At 42.4% G+C, this 11,354-nt stretch overlaps 1 non-coding gene across 1 annotated transcript; it reads right to left on the bottom strand.

Moving 5' to 3' along the window:
• On the bottom strand, window positions 1-119 carry LOC138217520 (5S ribosomal RNA). Its single transcript, XR_011181232.1, has one exon. It is a non-coding gene; the product is annotated as a 5S ribosomal RNA (ribosomal RNA).
• Between the last annotated feature and the right edge of the window lie 11,235 nt (window positions 120-11,354).

The raw sequence follows: 11,354 nt of genomic DNA, 5'->3' as shown, positions 1-11,354 counted from the left end.
AGCTTGCAGCGCCTGGTATTCCCAGGCGGTCTCCCATCCAAGTACTAACCAGGCCCAAACCTGCTTAGCTTCCAAGATCAGATGAGATCATGCACATTCAGGGTGGTGTGGCCACAAGCGAAAGCCATGGCGCCTGACTCGCTACTTGAAGCTGTGTGTGGCTGGGGCTCCGTGCCCCCCGAGCGGGACTGAAGGATCGTTCATTTGCAATTCTTTGGAAAGGAGCTTCTTTCGAAATCAATGCGTGCCTGGATTTTTCGCGAATGTGCTCCATTCTGTTCGCTTGTCCCGAGCTGGATAAGGACAAACAGGTATCAGCTTGTTCCCTTCTCCCACCCCTCTCTGTGTACAGTAGAGACACCTGTTCTGACTGGAGGAGCTCATCCAACTGCGTCTGGAGAGAAGCCAGGGTATCAGCTTGTTTCCCTCTCCAACCCCTCTCTGTGTACAGTAGAGCAACCTGTCCTAATTGGAGGAGCTTGTAGACATCCTCTCACGAGCAGTCAGTCACAAAATGATTCTTTGATGGTTATTAAAAGACCGACCCAGCGGGATAACTCAGCAACGCACACACACATGGATACTAATACATGAGAATACATTTATTATTACATAAAATGTGCATATCAACATAACAGATCTTATAGTGAGGGTTAGCAGAATACAAAAGGTATATATTCAATCACGAAGAGTTACAAACCAAGAGGGACATACATTCTGTATATTATTCATTTAGACCGTTTTGTAAATGAACTTTGTCACAACTTGTACATGTGATACTCAAAAGCAAGTACATGACTCATAGGAATTAAATTTATATCAACTGGCGTTGAGGTAACAATTGAATACTCATCCCCTCTGTGGAGATTCAGATCTCCCGTGGATGCAAAGAAACAGTGGCAGGCTGTTGCTGTGTCCAATCGGCGCTCTCTGGCCCGGTGCAAGGCAGTGCTGGTTCGACGTGAGAGAAGGAGAAGGAGAAGGAGTAGAGAGATTTCTGCTGCGGTGCGCTGCTGATGCTCTCTGAAGACCGGCAAGTTAGCGTTGGCTGAAACTAACAGAGTTTGCACACAGAAAAGTCACAATCTTTAGACAGGAAAAAGACTGGAGGAACTACGGTCGCTTATTGGTTGAAAGATCCATGGGCATTCGAGAATCATTTTGTGACTTACTGCAACAATTAACAATTGTCCCATTAAATGCACAAACCACTACATTTATTGATGCCTTGTGAGAGGATGCCTACATTTATTGGTGCCCCGTGTGAGGATGATTAACCATGAACTCTGACCTAGGGGTTGTAAACCATTTGGGATGAGACTCTCCCTTGGAATCTCCCAGACAGTGAGGCACCAGAGATGACCATTTGTTAGGGTGGTTGATGTGTCTCAGCATTGGGAGTTGTTCCTTATCAGAACACTCTATCAGCTAGAAAAACACCTTAAATGTGAACCAAATGGAATGACCTCTCTGTATCAAGCACCACTTGAGATGAGGGAGAGAGAGACTGGCAAAGGAGCAGCAAGCTTAATTCCTGTATTTTAATAAACTTTGCCGCTTCAACGGTTTCTCTCCTGTGTGAATGCGCTGGTGGGTTATTAAGTCACGTGATTGACTATAACTCTTCCCACACTGACTGCAGCTGAACAGTCTCTCTCCTGTGTGAATGCGCTGGTGGATAATTAAGCTACTTGACTGACTAAAACGCTTCCCACACTGACTGCAGCTGAACGGTCTCTCTCCTGTGTGACTGCGCTGGTGGATAATTAAGCTACTTGACTGACTAAAACTCTTCCCACACTGACTGCAGCTGAAAGGTTTCTCTCCTGTGTGAATGAACTGGTGGGTTTTTAGATGGTCCAAGCGACTGAAACTCTTCCTACACTGACTGCAGCTGAACGGTCTCTCTCCTGCGTGAATGCGCTGGTGGATTTTTAAGTGACTTGACTTACCAAAACTCTTCCCACACTGACTGCAGCTGAACGGTCTCTCTCCTGTGTGAATGCGCTGGTGGGTTTTTAAGTCACCTGACTGACTAAAACTCTTCCCACACTGACTGCAGCTGAATGGTCTCTCTCCTGTGTGAATGCGCTGGTGGGTTTTTAAGTTACTTGACTTACTAAAACTCTTCCCACACTGACTGCAGCTGAACGGTCTCTCTCCTCTGTGAATGCGCTGGTGGGTTTTTAAGTCACCTGACCGACTAAAACTCTTCCCACACTGACTGCAGCTGAATGGTCTCTCTCCTGTGTGAATGCGCTGGTGGGCTATTAAGCTACTTGACCGACTAAAACTCTTACCACACTGACTGCAGCTGAAAGGTCTCTCTCCTGTGTGAAGGTGCTGGTAGGGCTTTGAAATGCTAGACTGACAGAAACGCTGCTTCTCCCCGTGCCATAATTGCAGTTTGTCCACTCCATCTGAGCAAGGCCTTGAGTGATTCTTCCTCATCCTCTGCTCGTGCTGGGGTCTCTTATTCTGCAAATGCTCCATGGAATGGCCTTGCTCTATGTGATGAAACTGAGATTTGTTTTCTTCATTATGTCCCCCAGTGTGCTGCTCAGCAGAGTGAATCATCTGGGGCTCTCTGAGACTTAAACTGTCCAGTTCATTCAGTTGTTCCTCTCTTTGCCCAAGAACAGACATACTCTCCAGTTCATTAAAACTTTCAAAATTTTTCTCAGTAACCAGATTATTAAACCTGTGTGTAAAGTCAACAGAATCTAAGGGATCATATGATTGTTTTAGACTCTGCAATGACAGTCTCTCTACTTGAACAGAACAAGGCCTAATTATTATCAAGCCCTGCAGGAGCTGTTGTTGCTCCTCCCTGTACTGACTCTTCTCTGAGTACTGTGACTCAGTACTGTTCTCTTCACCAGGTACATCACTCTGCTGCTCTGCAGGGTCAATTGACTTGGGATCCATATCCTGCTCTGTAAGATTTAAAACATCCAGTTTTTCACTGTGCTCTTGTACAGAGATGCAGCCCAGTTCATTACAACCTTGTGTAATATTGATTATGTCCAGATTATTCATCTTCTCTGTAAAATCATCACATACTAAGAGCCCAGGTGTCTCACTCTCAGGCTCTGTCTTCATCATGGGCACAGAATCCAGATCCTTGACACTCTGTCTGCTGTCTGTGTGCTGCTCACTAAGTGCCTCTTTCCCTTCTGCGGCAGTGAGCTCTGTCTCCTGCATCAGACTGGAGCCCCACTCCTCCTCACTGTGCTGCTGTTCAAGAGGAGCCCTTTCCCCAGCGTCAGAGAGAACACTGGCCTTTGAGCCTGTAAACACAGGACAAGAAGACACCACCTTTATAAGAATAGACTTTATTTTATAGTTTTATACCTTTAGAGGTGGCTTCTCTAAGCACTTTACAGAAGGCAAACAACAAAAAATACACAATATAAGCATGATGAGAATACACAGTTAGAGGAGACAGTGGTACTAAGTACAGTAGGAGCAGAGGGGTACAGAACAGTTAAATAAAGGCTCTTCTGAAGAAGACAGTTTGAAGTCTGGATTTGAAGGAGTTTAGAAAAGGGGACTCTCTGATATCCTTGGGGAGTGAGTTACAGAGCTTGGGGCAAAACAGGAGAAGGCCATGTCACCCATAGAGTGTAGACAGACTGGGGGACAAATAGTTGAACACAATTAGAAGAGCGAAAACTGCAAGGTAGGGAGTTGGGTGATAATATCAGACCAGTATGGAGGTGCCAAGCCAAGACATGGAGAGTCTTACAGGTGAGCTAGGAGGATTTTTAAGTCGATATGAAACTTGACAGGAAGCCAGTGCAAGGACTCCAGGATAGGAGTAATGTGATCATTTGTACTAGACCTGGTCAGGGTTCTGGCTGCTGAATTTTGGACATACTGGTGTTTGTTCAATGTGGATTTAGAAACCCCACAGAGTAGAGCATTACAGTAGTCGATTTGGGAGAAGACAACATTTTTCAGTCACAGTTAGTGATAACATAGGGCGTAGTCGAGCAATATTTATGAGGTGAATGAAAGATGTTCTGACAAAATGCTGCACATATGGGTCGAAAGTCAAATATCATCCCCATGTTTTTCAATTTACACTGAAACTCAAGTACAAGACCATCTACAGATAGGGTTACACATTGGTTGTACAAAGTTGATGGGTGGTGCCAATAAGCATGACTTCAGTCTTGTCACAGTTAAAGAATTTTTGAGTCACCCAAGTTTTTATATCGGGGATGCAAATAAATAGAATAGAGACAGCCACATCAGCGTCAGGTTTGGTATGGATGAATATTTGAGTATTACCAGCATAGTAGTGATAGCTGAGGCCATGTGATCTTAAAAGCCTTAAACTACACACACGTATACTAGTACACTCACAATCAATTTGGGTTGTTTAAACATAGTGGAATAAGTGGGTATAAGGGCGTGTTCTGATTTAGCTTAGTCAGAAACCTAACTACCATGTAAAAAAATAAGTCTACTTTAATAATATCACAATTACATTACATTTACATTAATGTGCACTGAGAGAGAAAGGGGTTAATACAGACACATTGACTTCACACTACAGGACATTAACACTGAACCGAAACAGAGGTTAATACAGACACTTTCTGGACACTAAGTACATTAACACTGCAATCAGAGAAAGGGGTTAATACACACACACTGACTGACTGGACACTTCAGTGCATTAACACTGCACTGAAAGAGGGGTTAATACAGACACTATGACTGACTGGATGCTACAGTGCATTAACACTGTACTGAGAGAGAGGGGTTAATACAGACACACTGACTGGACATAACAGTACATTAACACTGTACTGAGAGAGAGGGGTTAATACAGACACACTGGCTGGACATAACATTACATTAACACTGCACTGAGAGAGAGGGGTTCATACAGACACACTGACTGGACACTACAATACTTTAACACTGCACTGAGAGAGAGGGGTTAATACAGACACTATGACTGACTGGACACTACAGTACATTAACACTAGACTGAGACAGGGGGCTCATACAGACATTGACAAACTGGAACTTAGAGCATCTTACCACTGCACTGAGAGAGGGGTTAAAACAGACACTGATTGGACACTACAGGACATAAAGTCTGAACTGAGAGAGAAGGGTGAATACAGACACACTTACTGCACAGTACAGTACATAAACAATGCACTTAGAGAGAAAGGGGTTAATACAGACACTGGATTAATATTCCAGAGGAGTCAATACAGACACAGACCCTGGACGACAGTAATACTTAAACCAATTAAATGTTTATATACACAATCATTAGTATACTTATAAAATCTAGACCAATACAACGTAAATACAATATTTATAAATGTTGTTTCCTAATGACGTTGGAGTACAAATTGATTCAGTGAAACAATTGTTGAATGTGAACGAGGTGTTTTCAGCACCGTAACCGGACAAAACAATTCAGTTTCCAATAAAGAATCCCGTTGCTACATCACACATGTCTGTCCCACATCACTCTGCATCTCTCCACTATACTCTCACCTCTTTCGGAAAGTTTGATGACGGTTTGATACTTTGTTAGAACACGTACTGATAATGACAAAAATAAAGTTTGTTGTTTAAAACAATCTCACCATTGAGTTAATTATAGACATTGTTTTTTAACACACACACTCTGACTTCATACAAGTCACCACACTGACCTGAGAGCTGCAGTTCCGTGTCCATTTCTTCTTTTATTTCTGCAGGGACTTCACAGGGAAGCGTGTGTCCAACACGATCTGTCTGTTCCTGATCTCCTCCTGCTCCCGACTCCTTCTCCCTCAGCTGCAATCTCCACTTCAGGCTCTCGTTTTCCTTCTTCAGCTGCGCCATTTCACTCCCGACACTGTCCTCCACACACTGCGTGATTTTAAACACGGCCCGTCTCACCAGGATCTGGGAGACGCTGCGGAGTTTGTCTTGAAACTCGTCCTCAGAGTCCGAAATTCTGTTTCCAAAAACTTCTGACACTTCATACACGATCGATTTGAGCAAAACGTGCATGAACGAGTCAAGCTGGGTTTGCAGATTTAACAAGCACTCCGCCATCCTTCTTCAAGAGTCGGTCAGAAACAAAGGCTGACTTGCGATTTAAACAGAACAACTTCTTTATTTTTATTCTTCACAGATTCTGTTGTCAGGTCTGTGCTCTGTTCAAGCATAAACACAATCGACAAGACGCTACGTTTTCAGGAACTGAAGTTATTAAAAAAAACAACTTCCTTCTTTATCTAAAGAAAATGATTCACTCACCCCCACGTGGGTGAAATATATGCAGTGTCGCGCAGTTTGAAGACGTCATTCGTTAGCGTGGCGGCGATTTCAAGACAATCGAGAAGCGGAGCTGAGAAAGAGGAATTTCTTCAGCCGGATATAAACGTCACTGCACCTCCTATCGCCACCTAGTGAAGAGGAGTGAATCACCTGCGACTTGCGCCGTTCGTAACTGTGAATTTTGTGAAACGGAACAGATTCATTTTTTTGCCCTTCCACAACTCTCTTCCCCAACGAAAACGTCTCAAGCGGATTTTTGTTCCACATCTCCCTGTGCAGGTTTTTGGTTAAAGAAAAAAAAATCCATCATTTTCTTGCCATCTGGCAGAATTTCTTCTGCACCAATAAGCAAGATTTGTATTTCATATTTCGCAAATTGTATGAATGTTGTTGAAAAACAAGTTATTCCAAGAAAGGAAGTAAATACTTGCATGAAACTAAATCAAGCCCTATGTGATTGTCCTTAATTATACTGTAACGCTAACAGCCACCATTGAGTGTGAAAGCCGGCTTACCAGAGTGGTGATGTCACCGCCCTCCCCTGTGATAGCAGGGGCTGCAGCCACTGGGCTGAAGGGAGATCTCTCTTTAGCTCAACTGGCTGGGTCCCTGTTGAGTGACGCCAGAGTCCTGGGTTTGAGTCCCCAACAGTTGGGGGCCGAGCTGATGCGGTGGCGGCGAGGGCACCTACATGAATCCTGTAGTGTTACAATACATTCTGTATGACAAGACAGGAAGAAAGGGACCTTGGGATTTTGGACACAGGATTTCCTGTTTACTGAGAGAAGTTTTAACCATCTGGCAGTTTTCATGTCCAAGGAGCTCATTAGGTGAGGTGAAGTGGAAAAATATTTCTTGCTCTGAATCCTAACATTTTTATAGGAGGTATTCTAGGACTTCTCGCCTCAGATAAAACTGCCAATACATCAGTTATTTCTACTCCATCAATAGCGTCAGTGTTATTGGTACTGAGTGCTAAATGTAGGTCCTGTCATATACAAAAAGTCGAAAGTTTCAACTGCATTCAACTGATAAAATTCGATAAAACTGAAAAGTACATCCGAAACAAATTTGCACATTTTTTTTTTCGGATCCAGAAGAGCATCATCATGAGACTCAAAACATACCTGTTTTTTTTTCTTCTTTCCAGGTGGAAGGATTATTCAGATGCAAACATCGGTCCAAAATTAATGTACTCTCTTATCGCTGTTGCTTCTTCAAATCCTTCAACTGAACGCCGATATTGAGGGATGATATCGTACGAATAGTGGTTTTCTTTTTAAAGCAAATTTTATTAAAATATGAGCCTCTATTACAGTTGTCTTGTATGTTTCTCAAGGTATAATAGTTCCCTTTGCACCCTCAGCTAAAATCTTCAAAAATACAACAAAATTTATATAAATATATTGAACAGCATTTATTGTTACATGTATATTAAAATTAAGGTAGATATACAAAAGTATTAAAATACAAATATACAGTCCTGACATACTCATGCTGTCCATTTGTCTTTTTTGCTTGTCACATTCTCCAACAAATCTGTGTTGTAATACTAAATATTTTACTTAACGGAGTATAAATGAATTCTCCGGCCAGCCATTCAAAGATCAAAGTCCATGGCTGAATACAATTTCCTTGAATGTTTGTCATAATTGGCTATTCCCAGTGATATTGACTTATGTGCTCAATTGCATACTTGTTGTAGTTGGACACACAAAACAACTGCATTTCCTGCAAATATTAAGTGGGTTAAGGTTTTGCTAAGAAAATCAATTAAGTAGAGATGAGGTTTACATCCCTGGGTGGGTTCAATTCACTAACATTTCAATTAACAGCACCAAGAGACTAACGTGTGTTCTTTTTCTCCATTTGCGGGCTTTTGGTTAAAAAAAAAGAAAAAAAATTCCAGCCTACGATATTTCTTTTACACTGATAAGCAAGATTTGTATTTCTGAATATTTCTGTATGAATTTCTTGAAAAGCAAGTTGTTACAGAAAGGAAATGAATTAAGTCGCACGTGCTCATCCATAGTGATATATTCTATAAGAAAAGACAGGAAGAAAGGCACCACTAGGATTTGAAGTCCGGATTTCCTGTTTAATAGGCAAGCACATTAACCAAATCAGCCAAGGTGCCATCAGAGTATTAAGAGTGCATCAACTGCTCCCTCAAGAAGGTCAACACCAGGCAGGAGGGTCAGGTCTGTCCAGCACCAGAGCAGGATTTGGTTTCTCCAGCAATGCTGGGCTACTAGGAGTGATGCTGGTACGACCTTAATCAGAGTCAATCGTCTCATGTTGGCACTGCAGTACAAACACAGAAGAGCTCAGACTGGAGCTGCTGAATTCACAACTTCCTGGCCGGATTCCAAGGAATATTAGAGCCGATGTCTGGCAATTTGAAGGAATAAAGGAGCTGATGTCTGGGAATTCTGAGGAATACTGGAGCCAATGTCCAAGGATTCAGGGAAATACTGGAGCCAGTGTCCTTGAATGTGGAGGAATACTGGAGCCGAGGCTCACACACCTCTATCCATTTACTAACTTCCTGTACTGCAGGTTCAGAGGCCAGTGACTCCTCTACCTGCACTCAGGCTACCAGACTCTCCTCTGGCCTTCCAGTCTTTACGTCTTCCCAGAATTAAAAGACCAGCTGTCCATTCTAGCTCCTGACAAATGTGCTTCATTTCAGTTTTTAGCTTTTATTATCCATTTTATTTTATTTTTTGCCTTTTCAAGCTACTATGCAACTGCCTAAAGTCACTCATTAAAGAACATATCTAACACTTCTAGCAGTTCTAGGTCATCTCCTTTGCTATACGCATGTATAAGGTAAAAAACTACTGTTGCACTGAACTAAACTAAGATCCACCTCTATAATTACACTTCACACAAAGACAGTTTAGACAAGAGAATCCCACTTCTAAAACAATTACAGAGAAGGGATTAAGCTGATATAATTAAATGCACTTTGTTCCCTGGCAGAGCTGTGGGGAAGAGCTAAAATAAAGAAAATAGGGTTAAATGAATATTTACCAATAATGGAACGAGGTGCCTTTCTTCCTGTCTTGTCATACAGAATGTATTGTAACACTACAGGGTTCATGTGGGCTCCTATGCTGCCACCACATTAGGTCGGCCCCCAACCGTTGGGGACTTGAACCCGGGACTCTGGCGTCACTCAACAGGGACCCAGCCAGTTGAGCTAAAGAGAGATCTCCCTTCAGCCCAGTGGCTGCAGCCCCTGCTATCACAGGGGAGGGCGGTGACATCACCACTCTGGTAAGCCGGCTTTCACACTCAATGGTGGCTGTTAGCGTTACAGTATAATTAAGGACAATCACATAGGGCTTGATTTAGTTTCATGCAAGTATTTACTTCCTTTCTTGGAATAACTTGTTTTTCAACAACATTCATACAATTTGCAAAATATGAAATACAAATCTTGCTTATTGGTGCAGAAGAAATACTGCCAGCTGGCAAGAAAATGATGGATTTTTTTTTCTTTAACCAAAAACCTGCACAGGGAGATGTAGAACAAAAATCCGCTTGAGAAGTTTTCGTTGGGGAGGAGGGTTGCGGAAGGGCAAAAAGAATCTGTTGCGTTTCACAAAATTCAGTTACGAACGGCGCAAGTCGCAGGTGATTCACTCCTCTTCACTAGGTGGCGATAGGAGGTGCAGTGAAGTTTATATCCGGCTGCAGAGACTCCTCTTTCTCAGCTCCGCTTCTCGATTGTCTTGAAATCACCGCCACACTAACGAATGACGTCTTCAAACTGCGCTACACTGCATATATTTCACCCACGTGTAGGTGATTTAATCATTTTCTTTAGGTAAAGAAGGAAGTTGTTTTTTTAATAACTTCAGTTTCTGAAAACGTAGCATCTTGTTGGTTGTTTATGCTTGAACAGAGCACAGACCTGACAACAGAATCTGTGAAGAATAGATTGGTGGTGGTGGCGGAGGGGAGTCCCCATTACCTGTAAAGCGCTTTGAGTGGAGTGTCCAGAAAAAGCGCTATATAAGTGTAAGCAATTATTAATTATTATTATTATAATAAAAATAAAGAAGTTGTTCTGTTTAAATCGCAAGTCAGCCTTTGTTTCTGACCGACTCTGAAGAAGGATGGCGGAGTGCTTGTTAAATCTGCAAACCCAGCTTGACTCTTTCATGCAGGTTTTGCTCAAATCGGTCGTGTATGAAGTGTCAGAAGTTTTCCGAAACTGGATGTCTGACTCTGAGGACGAGTTTCAAGACAAACTCCGCAGCGTCTCCCAGATCCTGGTGAGACGGGCCGTGTTTATAATCACGCAGTGTGTGGAGGACAGTGTCGGGAGTGAAATGGCGCAGCTGGAGAAGGAAAACGAGAGCCTGAAGTGGAGATTGCAGCTGATGGAGAAGGAGTCGGTAGCAGGAGGAGATCAGGAACAGACAGATCGTGTTGGACACACGCTTCCCTGTGAAGTCACTGCAGAAATAAAAGAAGAAATGGACACGGAACTGCAGCTCTCAGGTCAGTGTGGTGTCAGTGTGTTTAAAACCAGTGTCTATAACTTTCTCACTGGTGAGATTTTTTTAAATAACAAATTTTATTTTAAAGAAAACATCTCGCAACAGTAAACATTCTAGTTATCTAACAAACTATCAAAGTGTCATAAAAAAACTTTCCTCAGTGGTGAGAATATAGTGGAGAGATGCAGAGTGACATGGGAAAGACTTGTGTGATGTAGCAACGGGATTCTTTATTGGAAACTGAACTGTTTTGTCCGGTTACGGTGCTGAAAACACCTAGTTCACATTCAACAATTGTTTCACTGAATTAATTTGTACTCCAACGTCATTAGGAAACAACATTTATAAATGAACAAGTAATAGGTTTATTCCATGCTGAAAAAAAGAAGAGAGAAAAAAACACGGCTCCACGGCCGAAACGTTTTGTTTTTTCTCTCTTCTTTTTTTCCAGCATGGAATAAACCTATTACTTGTTCCTTTGCAGCTTACGCATGCTGACGCAGCTATCCACATGAACATTTATAAATATTGTATTTA

Source organism: Lepisosteus oculatus, chromosome 14 (assembly GCF_040954835.1).
Source record: "Lepisosteus oculatus isolate fLepOcu1 chromosome 14, fLepOcu1.hap2, whole genome shotgun sequence".
In the NCBI taxonomy this organism is placed as follows: domain Eukaryota; kingdom Metazoa; phylum Chordata; class Actinopteri; order Semionotiformes; family Lepisosteidae; genus Lepisosteus; species Lepisosteus oculatus.
Note: the sequence above shows the minus strand (reverse complement) of the source record. Positions and strands in the feature narration are given on the sequence as shown.